Source organism: Miscanthus floridulus, chromosome 2, assembly GCF_019320115.1.
Source record: "Miscanthus floridulus cultivar M001 chromosome 2, ASM1932011v1, whole genome shotgun sequence".
In the NCBI taxonomy this organism is placed as follows: domain Eukaryota; kingdom Viridiplantae; phylum Streptophyta; class Magnoliopsida; order Poales; family Poaceae; genus Miscanthus; species Miscanthus floridulus.
In genome coordinates this window covers 139,166,587-139,184,116 of record NC_089581.1, presented here as the reverse complement: position 1 = coordinate 139,184,116, position 17,530 = coordinate 139,166,587, and the positions used below count along the sequence as shown (strand labels likewise).

Here is a 17,530-nt window from a genome sequence, read left to right as displayed (position 1 = left end):
TTTCGCAGGAAGACTACAAACATTAAAGCTACCACACAAATTTAATCCAGCAAATCATTCCAAGTATGATGGCAAAGTAGAATCAAGACAATGGCTAAGAGTTTATTCCCAATCTATTGAGTTAGCCGGAGGAGATGATGACATCAAGGCTCTATTTTTCCCAATGGCCCTCAAAGCAATGCCACTACAATGGTTTGACAAATTGAGGCCAATATCAATAAGATATTGGGAAGACTTGCAATAAGCGTTCTGCAACAACTTTGCAGGCATTATTACCCATCCAATGACCGCAGCCGAGTAAAAAGGAGTAAGGCAAAGGAGAGGAGAAAGTCTAAGGGAATACTATAGAAGATTCAGAGAATTCAGGGCTCCAGTCCATGACATTATCGATAGAGAAGTGATAGAAGCCTTTGTGGAAGGAATCTTAGCAAACTGGCAAAAAAGACTATTTCAATGAGAACCCAAGAACAAATGAAGATTTCAAGAGGGTTGTTGAAAAGCTGATTTCATTAGAAGAAAGAACTCGGCATTGGTTTGCTAGGGACAACCTAGAAAATAGAAGACCTGATTACAGACAGCAAGACAAATGGCCGAGACAGGACAACATGGTGGCAACCACAGACAACAAGAGAAGATACAATGACAACAGCAATGGCGACAATTACAATGGCAACTACAACAATAACAACAACAGTAACAACAGTGGGTACAACAGTAATAGCAACTATCGGAGCAACAACTACTAAGGAAGAGCACCGGAAAACATAGAGAACATGCCATGTCACATACACCCAGGAACCAGACACAAGTTAGTTGAATGCAGCACTTTTCAGCGGCAATTCATGAAGAGAGAAAACAGGAATCAAAACAACTCGGAGCAAAAGCAAGAAGAATCCAAGATGGAGGAAAAGAAAGCTGAAGGAGATTATCTAGAATCCAAACACCAATTAACAGTTATATTTTCAGGTGTTCCTAACATACGAAGCAAAAGACAAGAAAAACTAGCTCACAGAGCCATCATGGCAGCTGAACCAGCCACCCCAAGATATCTAGATTGGTCAGAGTACCCCATCCACTTCATAAGAGAAGACCAATGGACTAGTACAGCAAACGCAGGATGCTACCTGCTGTACTGGGTCCAACTATCACAGGAGTGGCAGTAACTAAAGTACTCATCGATGGAGGAGCTGGGCTCAACATAATTTTTGTAGATACTCTCAGAAGGATGAATCTGGATTGTGAAGGACTAATAACACCAACAAGCACACCATTCTATGGAATAGTACCTGGCAGAGTAGCTATGCCACTCGGACAGATAACCCTACCAGTCACCTTTGGCACACCAGACAAATACCGGACGGAATTCATCAAATTCGAAGTTGCAGACTTTGAATCATGCTACCACGCAATACTTGGGAGACCAGCTTTAACAAAATACATGGCAGTGCCACACTATCCATACCTACTACTCAAGATGCCAACAACAAAGGGCATATTATCATTGAAAGGAGATCTAAAGAAAGCACATGATTGCGACGTACAAGCAGTACAAATATCCAAAAGATTACAAGACATAAAGGAAGGAAAGGAGATTGCAATACTAGCCAACGAAATGAACCCGGATGAGATTCAAATACCAGCTAAGAAGCCAAGCGACTTTGCACCACCAAAAGAAGCCACTACCAAGACTATTGACTTGTTGACTGGTGACCCAGAGAAGACGGCAATCATCAGTGCAAATCTCGATCCCAAATAGGAACTCGCGCTCACCAACTTTCTTTGGGACAACAAAGATATCTTCGCTTGGAAGCCGGCCGACATGCCAGGGGTCCCAAGAAAGTTGGCTGAGCACATAATTGATGTGAACAAAGGGTCCAAACCTATTAAGCAGAAGCTATGAAGATTCGCTCTAGACAGAAAAGCAGCAATCAAAAAAGAGATCACCAAGCTCATGGCAGCAGGATTCATCAGAGAAATAATCAACCCGGATTGGCTTGCCAACCCGGTCCTAGTTGAGAAGAAGAATTCAAAAGAATGGCGCATGTGCATTGACTACACAGACCTCAACAAACATTGCTCAAAAGATCCATATGTTCCACCAAGGATTGATCAAATCATCGACTCAACAGTAGGATCAACTCTATTATCCTTTCTGGATTGCTATTCAGGCTATCATCAAATATCTCTAAGAGAAGAAGACCAAAGTAAGACATCGTTCATTACACCATTTGGGGCATATTGCTACAAATCAATGCCTTTTGGGCTAAAGAATGTAGGAGCAACATATCAAAGAGCAATTCAAACTTGTTTGGAGAATCAAGTTGGAAGGAACACAGAAGCATACATTGACGATGTGGTAATCAAGACAAAAGAACTCGGATCATTGATAGAAGACCTCAAGGAGACTTTCAAGAATCTAAAAGCATGGCAGTGAAAGCTAAACCCCACAAAGTGTGTTTTTGGGGTCCCATCAGGACAACTACTTAGATTTCTAGTCAGCAACCGAGGAATTGAAGCAAGTACAAAGCAGGTTAAAGCCATCATGGATATGAAACCTCCAAAGAAAGTTAAAGACATACAGAAGCTTACAGGATGCATGGCAGCACTCAACAGATTCATCTCTCGACTAGGAGAAAAAGGGCTACCTTTTTTCAAATTATTGAAAAAGACAGGAAATTTTGAATGGACAGAAGAGGCAGAAGAAGCATTCCAAAAGTTAAAAGAATACCTGGCATCATCACTAGTAATGACACCACCAAAAGGCAAAGAGGACATGATGCTATACATTACAGCAACCAAGAGCGTTGTCAGCACAGCAATTGTGGTTGAGAGAGAAGAACCTGGACATGCTTACAAAGTGCAGAGACCAGTCTATTACATAAGCGAAGTACTAACAGAATAAAAAGTGAGATACCCACACATGCAAAAACTACTTTATGCAGTGTTGATATCATCAAGAAAGCTGAGACATTATTTCCATGAACACAAGATTATAGTGGTAACCAATTTTCCACTTCAAGACATTCTATGCAACAAAGATGCAACAGGTCGGATATCAAAATGGGCAGTAGAACTTAGTGCTCTCAACCTAGACTTCAAACCAAGAATAACAATCAAATCTCAAGCATTATCCGACTTCATTGCTGAATGGATAGAAATCAGTCAAAAAGAACCTAAACCAATACTTGATCATTGGAAAATGTATTTTAACGGTTCCCTAAAGTTAGGAGGAGCTAGAGCAGGAGTGCTATTCATATCACAAGAAGGAAGACAATTAAAGTATGTGCTACAAATACTTTGGCAGGCAACTAACAATGAAGCAGAATATGAGGCATTAATACATGGTCTAAGAGTTGCAAGCTCACTTGGAATCAAAAGGCTACTTGTCTATGGTGATTCAGCTATAGTAATCAATCAAGTCAACAAGGATTGGGATTGTACAAAAGACAATATGGATGCATACTATGCAGAAGTCAGAAAATTAGAGAAAATTTTCCAAGGGCTCAAAATCCATCATGTACTAAGGGATTCCAACATTGCAGCAGATGTGCTAGCCAAACTGGGATCAGATAGAGCAAAAGTACCACCTAGTATATTTGTAGAAGAACTCACAGCCCAATCTATCAAACAACCTAGGAACACAGAAAATGAGAAGGAGACAACAGATCCAATGGAAATAGATCAAGCAGAAGAACCAGACCAATCAAGACAGATCATGGTCATACAAAATGATTGGAGACAAACATACATTGATTTTATCAAAGAGAAGAAACTACCCGAAGACAAAGCAGAAGCAACCCGGGTTATACGAAGAGGCAAAAACTATGTTCTGGTGGGAGACAAACTATACAAAAGAGCAGCATCATCTGGAGTATTGCTTAAATGTGTTCCAACAGATAAAGGAAATGAAATCTTGGATGAAATCCACTCAGGATGTTGTGGAAATCATGCAGCCTCTAGGACACTGGTCGGGAAAGCATTCAGAACCAGGTTCTATTGGCCAATAGCACTCAAAGATGTAGAAGAACTCATCAAAACATGCAAGAATTGCCAAATGTTTGCCAGACAATCACATGTGCCCGCTCATAATTTGATATGCATACCACCAGCTTGGCCGTTCTCATGCTGGGGGCTAGATCAGGTAGACCACTCAAAAAAGCAAAAGGAGGCTTCGAATACATATTTGTGGCAATCGACAAATTTACAAAGTGGATTGAATATAAACCTTTGGTCAAATACAGTGCAAAAAGGTAGTAGAATTCATACAAGACATCATGCATAGGTTCAGCATGCCCAACAGAATAATCACAGATCTTGGTTCACCATTTACAGCAAGAGAATTTCAATACTAGGCAAAAGATTATGGGCTAGAAATCGACTTTGCATTAGTAGCACACCCACAGGCTAATGGACAAGTTGAAAGAGCAAATGGACTCATATTACAAGGCTTAAAACCAAGATTATATGAAGATTTGAAAGATTATGGTGGACAATGGATCGACGAACTACCAAAAGTAGTATGGGGTTTAAGAACCCAGATCAGCAGAGCCACCGGCTACTCACCTTTCTTTCTGGTCTATGGATCAAAAGTAGTACTACCAACCGACTTGATATGGCTATCTCCAAGAATAGAACAATACGAAGAAGGTGAAGCCAAAGAAACAAGGTGGTTATAAATTGATTCAATAGAAGAAATAAGAGACAGTGCAATAATCCAAAATGCAAGATATCAGCAAGGACTACGAAGACATTATGACAAAAGTACTCAGCCCCAATCACTAAAGCCAGGGGACTTAGTATTACGACTAATCCAGAAGAAAGATGGACGACACAAACTACTCAGTCCATGGGAAGGACCCTTCATCATGAAAAACACAATAGGACCCGGCACATACGAGTTAATGACTCCAGATGAAATACCAGTGAAGAATACTTGGCATATCAGCCAACTCCAAAGATTCTACAATTAGTACAACATATTGTACTCAAGCTTCAAGAGAAATAAAGCAGAAATTCTTCAAGAAGAATGACTTCAGATATAAGCCCTGTTGAACCGACAAACCAACCTGTAATTAGATTGGGGATAAAAGGGGCATCCCTGTTAACAGCCAACCCGGAAATGGTTGCGCTACATGGGCAATTTTGTCACTCAACCATATGGAGATGGTTTGACTGATGGCCAACGGCCAAATAGCTTCTTGGGTAAGGAGACCCAAGCTAGCATTTGTCACTCTACCATAAAAAGAGATGGTACGGCTGACAGCCCTGTCCAACAGACAGAACCAACCCGTAATCAAGTTGGGGGAAAAAGGGGAAGCCCTATAGATAGCTCAACTCGGAAATAGTTGTTGCTATACGGGCACAATCGCTTACCCCAAGAGCTGGTACGATTGCTTACTTACCCTGCAAATAGCCAACCCAGAAATGGTTGTGCTATATGGGTCTGATCGCTTACCTCAAGAGCTGGTACGATCGTTTACTACGCCCAACAAGCGGCGCTATCTACAAAAACAACTCGGTCGCCTACCCCAAGAGCGATACGATCGACTACCTTGCCCAACAAGCAGGCATCTACAAATATACAACTCGGTCGGCTACCCCAAGAGCGGTACGATCGACAACTTCACCCAACAAGGGGCACAATCAACAAAGAAAACTCGATCGCCTACCCTAAGAATGGTACAATCGACTACTTCACCCCAAGAGCGGTACAATCACTCCAACAACTCGGTCGCCTACCCCAAGAGCGGTATAATTGACTACTTCACCCAAAGAGCAGCACAATCACTCCAACAACTCGGTCACCTACCTCAAGAGCGATACGATCGACTACTTCGCCCAGCAAGCGGCATCTACAAATTTACAACTCGGTCGCCTACCCTAAGGGCAGTACGATTGACAAACTTCGCCCAACAAGTAGTCAACTTGGCTACATATTCCAAGAACAGCATGACCAACTGCCTCGGCCCAAGAGCAGTCGAAACAATTATACAATCTGGCAAGAATGGCCGACCAACTCGCCCCAAAAGCGGCAGGAAACAACCCTACAAGGATGGCTATCTACTCAAGAAAGCAGTATGATCAAATCCCACGCCCAAAAGGGTGGCAAAAAACAACTCTACAAACCAGATATCAACATGCAGTCGATTATTGTTATCCAAAGAGCGACAAAACTAGTCACACAAAGTAGAAGGACTACTCAGAAATTACACAAATGCAGTAAAAGAAAGACAGGTCAAAGCCTGCTCATAGCAGTCAAAGACAGATTCAAAAGCAGGGCAAAGCCTGATCATATTCACAGAAACAAGTATATATTACAAGAAACCACAAGTTCATTACTCAAAATGTCTAAGGAGCTAGAGGCGCAGCAGGAAGCACATTCATCTGTTCCAAGATTTGGTCTGATAGACCACTAAGCTCTACTTTGGCCTCCTCCCACTGTCTTGAAAACTCAGCCATTACAGAAGCTTCAGTAATCCGCTCAAGAGGGGCATCAGGAGCAACAACCCGGACATATGAAACCACATTGTTGATGCATCGGTGAAAGCCACCCCTTACAAAATCATAAAACCGGGAAGAAAGCACCGGTATTATGCCTCCAAGGCCCAGATCTCTGTCTTCTCGCTGATAGACTGAAGCAATGATTGGAGCGACGATAGCATAAAGAGCCCAGAATTGCTCATGGGTAGCCTTCAACTTCGCCTGCAGATCTCAAGCAGATTTTATGGCCTGAACAAGATCTCGATCAGCGCCAGATCGTATCAATTTTGCCTAAGCAAGAATATCTTGGGTTTCTTTCAGTTTTAAATCAGCAAGGGTACTTACAGACCCAGCTTGATTTTGTGAAGTACGGAGGGTGTCAGTCATCACCTCCCTATCCTTCAACCAGGCTTCTTTTTCACGAGCAAGAACTAAAAGGAAGCAAATCAACAACTCAGAAGAGAAAAAAAGAGCAAAACCAAGGGAAAATAGTCGATCAACAAAAGATCAACTTACCAGCCAGTTTCTCCTTCAAGTCAGAATTCTCAGCCTGAGCGGAGTTACACGCCTTCAAAGCCTCAAGCACCTTGGCATTAAGGGTGGCCTCCATCAGAGCACGCTGCTCCTTCTCATAAGTCAGGACAACTTTAGCCTGAGCCAGCTCATCTTCCTTTCTTTTCAAATTAGCCTCAGCAATGGCAGTAAATTGTGCCTCATGAGGACTGAACAAGACATCCTGATCTTGAAGTAAAGTCTGCAAAGCAAAAATATGTGAGACAGAAGTAGAAGAAACCAATATCAAAAGTCAAAAAAGAACTTGGATACCTTGAGCTCGGCGCCATAAGCACCATAAAAGGTTTCCTAAGAAGAAACCAACTTGGCCAACCATTCAACTTGGCCAAGCTGAGCCATTTCCTCTCCTGAAAGAGTTAGCAGAAGAGTACTCAGCCCAGATGCTGACAGCCGATAAGCATTAGCAGCAAAAGCAGGGGGAGGGTAGTTATTAGAACCCTCACCCACTGCCGCATCAACCCGAGCTACAGCCTCGAGAGTATCTAGAAGAGATGACCTAGACGGCAGACGAGCAGCAGCAAAAATCCTCGAAGGGCTATCCACAACTCGGCGTTCCTCATGGGAGGACACCAGGGCTCCAACATCCTGCTCCTCAACATGTGGCTCAACAGGAGCAGCACAAGGAGGAGAAGCTACAAAAAAAGAATTTGTTCAACAAAAAAGAGACTAAACAAAAGGCAAAAGCACAAAACAAAAAAGAAGCTGACCAGCAGCAGAATCTTGCAAATTATCCCCAGCATCAAGAGCCAGGGAGGAAGAAATACCTTCTGAAGGCCTGCATTTGAAAAAGAACCCAGGTTAATCAGAGATAGAAGCAAAAATTATCAGGACAAAGAGAAAAGAAGCCGGAGCTTACTTAATAACCTTCTTGAAGCTACCTACCACCCCCGAGAAGCCAAGATTCGGGAGTGGCACATTGAACAAATCATCCTCAACCACCTCAAAGGAGGGGATTGGGATGGCCTCCGGGACAGAAGCAGAAGCAATTGTCACATTTGGGACACAAGGAGCCCGTGCACGACTACAGAAAAAAGAACTCAGTCAGAGCAAATCTTACAAAACACAAGGGCACTCGAGAAGTAAAAACTTATGGATGAAGATTAAGGGGGACTTCATCATCAGTCACCTCCTCATCAATAGCGACAGACTGACCATCTATTAGAAGACAAGAAGAACTCGGATGAATACACAAAAGCAAGACAAATCAAAAGACAAAGCCAGGAAAACAACCCGAGAAAGGCTCAACACTAGCTCACCTATGAGAATATTACTTGTTGGAGGATGTTGATGAGCTGAATGTCGCCTCTTGGGCAATGACTGCTTAGAAGCAGCCTCAGTCCGCCGCTTCCTAGATAACATGATATATTGAGCAATCCAAGGATCAGGAACATACTCAACATAAGAGTGTTGACCCTCAAATAAGCCAGTAGACAACCTGGTGGAAGAAGAACCCAGCCTGGTGGCAGCAACTACCACAGGACCGGCAACAACATCATCATCTTCATCTCCTTCTTCGGCGGCCTCTTCAACAGCAGCCCCACCACCTCCAGCAACAGCTATCTCAAGCTTAAAAGCTTGGCCAAAACCCTACGATAAGAGATCAGGCAAAGTCAACAACAGATGCAAATTATAAACATTAAAAAAGAACTCGGCGGATCATACACATACCGCGGGAGGAGGATGAGCAGCATCATATTCATCAACCCGGACAAGCATCACAGAAACACCCCCAGAATACACCCTAGACGTTCAAGAATCATCTCCTTAGTCAACTCAGCATCAGCAACAAGCCAAGAAGGATCTGAGGGACCAGTATATTCAAAACCATAATGCACCCTCTGCATAAGAGGCTTCACCCAGCGACGCAAAAAACTAGAAACTATGCAGTTACCAGTTAAGCTCAACTGCTGCAAAACCTTAACTCGGGTGAGTATAGGCTTGAGGGCAGTAGTTTTAGCAGCAGAAAGCTTATCCTTCCAAATAGGAAGAGGACTCAGAGTCACAGAAAGATCAGAAGAAAAAGGAGCCAGTTTTGGGACATAAAACCATTTTTCAGCCCAATCTTTAACAGAATCAGAAAGAGTAAGAGAAGGAAAAGTCACCCCTTGACGGGTTTGGATGAGGCAGCAACCAAAGAAAGGAGGATTCTTAGAATCAGAGAGCCGCATGCGAAAGAAGTAGCAGAAAAGAAGAAGACAAGGTGGAATTCCAAGAAAAACTTCACAAAAATGTGTGAAGGCAGATAGAAAAAGAACCCCGTTTGGGGTAAGATGGTGAACTTGAATCTAATAAGATTCAATAAATTCTAACAAGAAATCAGATGGGGGATAATAGAGCCCCACCCGCACAAAAAGAATAAAAAGAATAGATTGATCAAGAGAAGGAGACGGAATCAAATGCTCACTAGGGGAAGAGAAATTAGAAAGAAATTTCTCTTGGATGAGCCCATGGGCAATGAGCAAGTCCAGCTCCGCCTCCTACGTCATCGGTTTCGAGAACTACTTTTGCATCCGCCTCATGGCCATGAACTCAGGATTGTCAATTTGCTTGAGAGTTTTCTCCTCGTCAACAAACTCACCCTTGCCCTTGTTCTTCTTCACCATCAATCGAAAGCAAGGGCTAAATGTAGTAGCAGCAGCAGCAAGAGATTTGAGGCGGTAGATGCAATGCTAGGGTTTTTCTCAGCAACAAGGATTGGGGAATTTTTCACCACAAAGGCAAGTGGAGCAACAGTAACAAGGCAATCATTTTTATAAAGGGAAAAATACACGGCCCACGCAACCCAAGTGAAAACGGTTACCAAAAATTACCGTTCCGCAATAAATGACATGCACAACGGAAAAAGAAAGTAATGGTCTGTTCAGATCTCAACGGTCAGATGCCAAAACCGTTCACAAGGAAGCAACATAGAAAAAGGATACAACAAGTCAGTAACAATACTACACTACAGCCAAAGCATGCAGATAAAGAGAAGAACTCGGATACAGTAATAGACAACTCGGCCTCCAGCAAAAACCATTTTATTAATTATTTATTTGACTGGAAGAACATGGAGATTACAACAGAGTACAAGATTTGATAAATTCAACAAAGAAAGCAAAGGAGATCATTCTAGAGTGGCAGCAAAGAACCTAGTGAAATTCGAGGTTGCAACCCTCTGCACCAAGATTCGATATAACTAGCAGAATAAACACAACCTAGATACATCACAACTATAGAGGATGAAGCAAATCCTGGGTTATGAACAGGGAGGCAACCACGTTCTGGACGAGCACACTGATATAGTTACCTCCAAACCAAGACCAGCAAACGACAAAGACCAAAGGAGTACAAATCAAGAACCTTCTACCGGCTTCTTCTCAACAGAGAAGAACCTGGAGAAGGCTCAGGGGCTACAACTACCCACCACAGAAAAGCACATTTTTAATTTTTTGACCCTCTAGCTTTTTTATACCAAAAAACAAGAGGCTCGGGGGCTACACTCAATGAGTGCAATTTTTTGCAAAATTACACTCGCTGCACTCAAAGGAAAAGAACTCGGAGGACATCAAGACAGAAAGACCCTCTAGTTTTTTGTGCCAAATAGCCAGAGGCTCGGGGGCTGCACTCAATGAGTGCACTTTTTTCAGCAAAAGTGCACATGAGTCAGAAGAAGAATCAAAGAAGACCATCTCAAGATTTCACTTCAAGAAGAACCTGGATTAAATCTACAACAACTCAGCCCTTAAAGCTCAATCATGAAATGCTCGGGGGCTTGTTAATGGGGAACCCTACAGGCCCCCCATAGACCATACTATAGGGAAGTGGGCCTTGGTAACAAGGCCCACAGCCCAATCGCCAAGAAGAACACGGAGCAAAGCAACGTGCAAGACCAAAACTCCAATTTGGACTATACAAGGAAAGGTGCCCGAAGCATAGCTTAGGACTCTGACCTTGTATCCGAGTAGAACACAAACAACTCCTCTCAGCACCTGGACTATAAAGGGCTGGTGAGGATATCCCTTGTAAAGAACTGAACACATCCAATATTCAAAGCAACACGACGCAAACAGGCTAACGCCAAACTGGACGTAAGGTTATTACTCGACCAAGTCGAGGGCCTGAACCAGTATAAATCGTGAGTCTCTTTGCGTAACCGCCAAGTTCCACTATTTATCGAAGCCCGAACAACTATCCCGGGTACCCTCATGGTAGGCTATTGGTGGTAAAACATCGACAGTCCCCGACGTTGAAGGCTCGGTCCCGCACCCGTCGGCCATGGTACCGTCGCAACGCCTGCTAGTATTTGGCTGAACGGAGGAGGGCAATGTTGCGGGCTTCGTCTAGGTGGCCCATGGCGTCTTGGTGGGATGCCTCAGCCCCCTGTTCGTCATATGCTCTGATTCTTGGTGCTCCATAGTTAAGGTCCGTTGGGAGAATGGCCTCAGAACCATAGACCATGAAGAAAGGTGTGTAGCTCGTGGCCCGGCTGGGAGTTGTCCTTAGGCTCCAGAGCACCGTCGGGAGCTTAGTGACCTAGCACGTGCTGAACTTGTTCAACCGTTGAAAATCCTAGGCTTGAGGCCCTGTAGGAGCATGCCGTTTGCGCGCTCGACCTGCCCGTTCATCCGGGGGTGCGCGACGGCCGCCCAATCGATCCAGATGTGTTGTTCATCGCAGAATTGAATGAATTTCCTGCCAATGAACTGCATGCCATTGTCTATGATGATGGAGTTTGGTACTCCAAAGCGATGGATGATGTCGAGGAAGAACAGTATGGCTTGCTCGAATTTGATCGTGGAGATCGGTCGAGCTTCGATCCATTTCGTAAACTTGTCTATGGTGACAAGCAGGTGGGTGAAGCCCCAGGGTGCCTTTTTGAGTGGCCCAATCTGGTCGAGCCCCCAGTCTACGAAGGGCCATGTGATGGGGATCATCTGGAGTGCCTAGGCTGGGAGGTGAGTCTGCCGAGCATAGTACTGACACCCTTCGCAGGTGTGTACGATTTGCTCGGCATCAGTTACTGTAGTGGGCCAGTAAAAGCCCTATCGGAATGCGTTTCCAACCAAGGTCCTCGACGTGGCATGGTGACCGCAGACCCCACTGCGGATGTTGCTCAGCAAAAATCTTCCCTGTTCACTAGGGATGTAGAGCTGCAGGATCCCGGTGTGGCTTCGTCTGTAGAGTTTGCCCTTTATAAGAACGAAGGACTTGGCGCGACATGTGAGCCGTCGGGCTTCTGTCTTGTCCATCAATAGTGTGTCGCGGAGGAGGTAGTCGAGGTAGGGCGTTCTCCAGTCGTCTAGAGGGTTGGGCTCTGGAGCCAGACCCTCTTCAAGCTCCATGACCTCAGGGTCGGATGGAGCAATCGGTGGGTCAGCCCTCAGGGCCAGATCAGATGGGCCATCCTTGGCCCGCTCTAACCCTTCGTAGCGCACCGAGGATTTGTGTTGATCGCTAGCAAAGATGCCCATTGACACTGGCTCTCGACCGGACGCCGCCTTCATGAGTGCGTCGACCGCCTCGTTGAGGCGCCTCAGGACATGATTAAGTTCGAGGCCGTCGAACTTGTCCTCTAGACGTTGGACTTCTTGGCAGTACGCAGCCATCTTGGCATTATGGCAGCTGGACTCCTTCATGACTTGGTTAACGACCAGCTGAGAGTCACCCTAAATGTCGAGGCCTCGGATGCCCAGCTCGATGGCGATGCGTAGGCCGTTAATGAGTGCCTCGTATTCGGCCACATTATTTGATGAGGGAAAATGGAGCCGAACCATGTACCTCATGCGGACCCTGAGGGGTGATACGAAGACCAGCCCCACATCGGCGCCCTTCTTCATCAGTGACCCATTGAAATACATCATCCAACACTCTTGATCAATGACCACTGGTGGCATCTGGACCTCGGTCCACTCCACGATGAAGTCAGCCAGCACCTAGGACTTGATCGCCCTTTGGGGGGCATACCCGATGCCTTGATCCATCAGCTCGAGTGCCCACTTTGTGGTTCTTCCTATGGCGTCCTATCTATGGACAACCTCACCAAGGGGGAACGACGTCACTACTGTCACAGGGTGTGACTCGAAGTAATGGCATAGCTTCCTTTTGGTGATGAGGATGGTGTATAGGAGCTTCTGGATTTAGGAGTAGCAGGTTTTGGAGTCAGATAGTACCTCGCTGATGAAGTACATCGGACGCTGTACCTTGAGGGCATGCCCCTCTTCTTCCTGTTCTACTACTAAGGCAGCGCTAACCACCTGCGTGGTGGCCTCTATGTATAGTAAGAGGGATTCTCTATCGCTTAGAGGGACTAGGACCGGGGGTTTTGTTAGAAGTAGCTTGACCATGTCAAGCACCTCCTGGGCCTCGGCTATCCACTCAAAGCGGTCGACTTTCTTCAGGAGTCAATAAAGGGGGAGTCCTCGTTCACCGAGGCATGAGATGAATCGGCTGAGGGCGGCGAGGCACCCTGTGACCCGTTGAACCCCCTTTATGTTCTAGATCGGACCCATCCTTGTGATGGCTGAGATTTTCTTAGGGTTGGCTTCGATGCCATGCTCAGAGATGATGAAGCCGAGCAGCATGCCCCTCGGGACCCCAAAAACATATTTCTCGGGATTGAGTTTGATGCAATTTGCCTGGAGTTTCACAAAGGTTTGCTCAAGATTGGCGACAAGGCAGTCAGCCCATTTGGACTTAACTACGATGTCGTCGATGTAGGCCACAACGGTCCACCCAATGAGGTCCCCAAAGCAATTGAGCATACAGCGCTGGTAAGTGGCCCCAGCGCTTTTTAGATCGAACGACATTAAGACGTAGCAGAACGATCCAAAGGGGGTGATAAAAGATGTCGCGAGTTGGTCAGACTCTTTCATTGTGATTTGGTGGTAGCTGGAGTACACGTCAAGGAAGCAGAGGGTTTCGCACCCTGAGGTGGAATTGACTATTTGGTCGATGTGTGGTAAAGGAAATTGGTCTTTTGGGCATGCCTTGTTGAGACCCATGTAGTCGACACACATCCTCCATTTCCTGCTCTTTTTTCGTACAAGAATGGGATTTGCTAACCACTCTGGGTGGTGTACTTCCCTGATGAATCTGGTGGCAAGTAGTTTTGCTATCTCTTCACCGATGGCCATGCGCTTTTCCTCATCGAAGCAGCACAGGCATTGCTTCACCGGCTTGGAGCCTGGGTGAATTTTCAAGGTATGCTCGGTGACCTCCCTCGGGATGCCTGGCATATCCGAGGGTTTCTACGCAAAGATGTCTTTGCTATCGTGGAGGAAGTTGATGAGCGCGCTTTCCTATTTAGAGGAGAGCGCGGTACCTATGTGTACCATTTTACCCTCGGAGCTGCTGGGGTCTATGAGGACCTCTTTGGAGCCCCTTGCCGATTCGAATGACCCGACCGATTTCTTTGTGTCAGGCACTTCTTCGATGACCTCCTCCCTAAGGGCGGCGAGTTCACCAGAGGCGACGATTGCTGTGGCGTGGCTGCAGCACTCGACTTCGCACTCATAGGCCCATTGGAAGGAGGTGCCGACGGTGATGACCCCGTGTGGGCCCGATATCTTTAGCTTGAGGTATGTGTAGTTGGGGTCGTCCCAAGATGGCGTGGAAGGTTTCGGGGAACCCTACCACATCGAAGGTGAGGGTCTCAGTCCTGTAATTGGACTGATCCCCAAAGGTAATGGGCAGATCAATTTGTCCGAGTGGCGTGGCCTACTTTCTAGGGATGGCACCGTGGAAAGGCGCTCAGACTAGGCAGAGGCGCATTTGGTCAACGCCCATCACATCGAGCGTCTTCGCGTACATGATGTTGAGGCCGCTGCCTCCATCCATCAGAACTTTGGTGAGGCACTTTGGGCCGATAATCAGGTCAACGACAAGCGGATACCTTCCTGGATGTGGGATGGCATTCGGATGGTCGGTCCGATCGAAGGTTATGGCGGACTCCGACCACCGGAGGAAGAGAGGGGTGGCCGGTTGGGCCATGTAGACTTGGCGGCGTGTGACCTTCTGACGACGTTTGGAGTCGGAGGCCATTGATCCTCCGAAGATCATGAGGCAACCGTTCGGCGTTGGAAAGTCGTCATCCTTCTCGGCGTCATTGGTGGCGGGGGCAGGTTCCTTCCCCTGCTCCCCCTTGTTGGCGCTTTAGGCCAAGAACTTGCACATGAGGCTGTAGTCCTTGAGAAGATGCTTTACGGGGAAGGTGTGGTTCGGGCACGACCCCTCGAGCATTTTCTTGAAGTGGTTTGGAGCGCCCTCTGCGGGCTTCCGACCACCCTTGCGGTCAGCAGTAGGCATGAGTGGGTCCTCATGCCATTGCTTCTTGTTTTTCCTTTTGGCAGAATGATTGGAGGTGACTTCGTAGGCACCCTCATCCTGCATTGCCTTGCCCTCGAGGCAATCAAAGATCGCTCCGACCGCCTCCCCTCCTAAGGCGTGGCTGGTGGCGATGTCTAGGAGCTCCTTGGTGGTTCACGGACCCTTGCATCCCAGCTTGTGGACCAGAGACTTGCAGGTTGTCCTGGAGAGGAAGGCTCCTATCACATCGGCATTGACGATGTTAGGGAGCTTGTTGCACTGTCGGGAGAAGCACCAGATGTACTCGTAGAGGGTTTCGCCGGCCTTCTGGCGATAGTTCTTGAGGTCCTAGGGGTTTCTAGGACGTTTGTACATGCCCTGGAAGTTCCCCACAAAGATCTCCCTCAGGTCCACCCAACCCTGGATGGCATCGGACAGAAGGTGCTCCAACCACGCTCGTGCTGAATCGGTGAGGAACAGTGGAAGGTTGCGGATAATGAAGTTGTCATTATCCGCACCACCGGCTTGACACACAAGCCGATAGTCTTCAAGCCAAAGTCTGGGGTTTGTCTCCCCAGAGTACTTAGGGATGTTGGTAGGTGGTCGATACCTTGGTGGGAATGCCGCATTGAGGATGTGACGGCTGAAGGCCTGAGGGCCTGGCAGGCCGGGGCTCGGGCTTTGGTCCTCGCCGCTGTCGTAGCGTCCGCCACGTCGAGGATGATAGCCGCGGTGGGCCCGTTCCCTCGGGTCACTGTAGGTGCGCCTATGGGCATCGATGGTGCTGTGCGCATCGTGGTTGTGGCCAAGACATTGATGTACTAGGATCGCAGCGCGCTGCCCGCTACCTTGTGGCGCTTGGTGGACCGACGCGTCCCCGGTGGGACGCACCGAGGGGGTACGCTGGCTGGCATCAGGCTCATGTCACTGAGACATCGAGCTTTCCGCCTGTTGTGCTGCCGCACGCTCAAGTAGCGTGCGAATCTCATGGTGGACCCGACGATCCTCGGGCGTCGCGGCCTCTGGAAGGCCATGAAGCAGGGCCGTCGCGGCGGCGATGTTCTGGCTTGCACAAGCAAAGTAGGGAAGGGTTTCATCATCGGTGATGATCCTTTGGTTCACGTCGTGGGCCACGGCGCATGCGTGCCCTCCATCTCCGTGGCACCTAATCTCCTCGTCGATCTTTTCATACTCCCGAACAAGCTGTTGTCCGGCCTCGTCAATTTCCCTCTTTTGGGCTTTTAGCTGCTCCACCCCTACGTGAGGTGAGGTGGCTGCTCCCCCTTTGGCTCCATCACCGAGGTTGCCTACCGGGGTGCCCTCCTCCTCGGAGGTGCTTTCGATGTGTCTCTCAGAGGTTTTCGTCATGAAGCATTCCCGGGAGGGATGATGGCTCCCCCTACTGGAGTCAGAACCAGAGTCCGACCCCAGGCCTTCTGTGAGGAGGCCATGGAGGGATTCAGTGACGCTTTTGATCATTCCCATGAACTCGTTGTTCGTGGGAAACGGGATCGCGCGCTAGGCCACAAGGTGGCTTACGGTCGCCGCGGCATTATGGAGACCGAACAAAAACGCCGTCGAGGCGCACCAAGTGGAGCATTCCGGAGAGAGGGTGATGCGGCATGGGGCCTCCCTAGATGGCTGGGGTCCAAGGGAGACGCCCGGCTAGCCCTCAAGCCTCTGGTAGCTAAAGTTGGCGGATGGAGAAGACTGGACGGCCGCGTGGGCTAGCGCCAACTCTCCTCCCAGTGTGATAATGAAGTCCAGGTCACCGAAACACATGTGTGCGCCTAGGACCTAGTTGATTACATGGTTAGCCATCCGAGGCTTGATTTGGAATGCACAAAGGTCCCCTACCTGGCGCGCCAACTATCGGTGTTTTGAACAAACACCGGCTAGTAAATTTATAATTGATGCATGTTGGGCCCAGATGGTGCGCTAAAGGACACAAGGTTTATACTAGTTTGGGCTGAATGTCTCTACATCCAGTCTGTTGCTGCTTGTGTTATTAGCACCGAAAAAAGGTTCATAATAGGGGGTACAAACGATCGAGAGAGGGACTGGTCCTAAGTCTCTGATGGAATGGTCGAAAGGGTTGCCGAGAGCTTAGGTCGTTGCTCAGCTGTCTGTGAAGTGTTGTGTGTTTAACTTATGCCTCAAGAGTTGATCCCCTTAGTGGGGGCCCTACCCT

At 47.3% G+C, this 17,530-nt stretch overlaps 1 long non-coding RNA gene across 1 annotated transcript in view; it reads right to left on the bottom strand.

The window, feature by feature from the left end:
- The window catches only part of LOC136539853 (uncharacterized), a 31,615-nt gene that overhangs the window by 11,904 nt on the left and 2,181 nt on the right, over window positions 1–17,530 (bottom strand). The window lies entirely within an intron of this gene.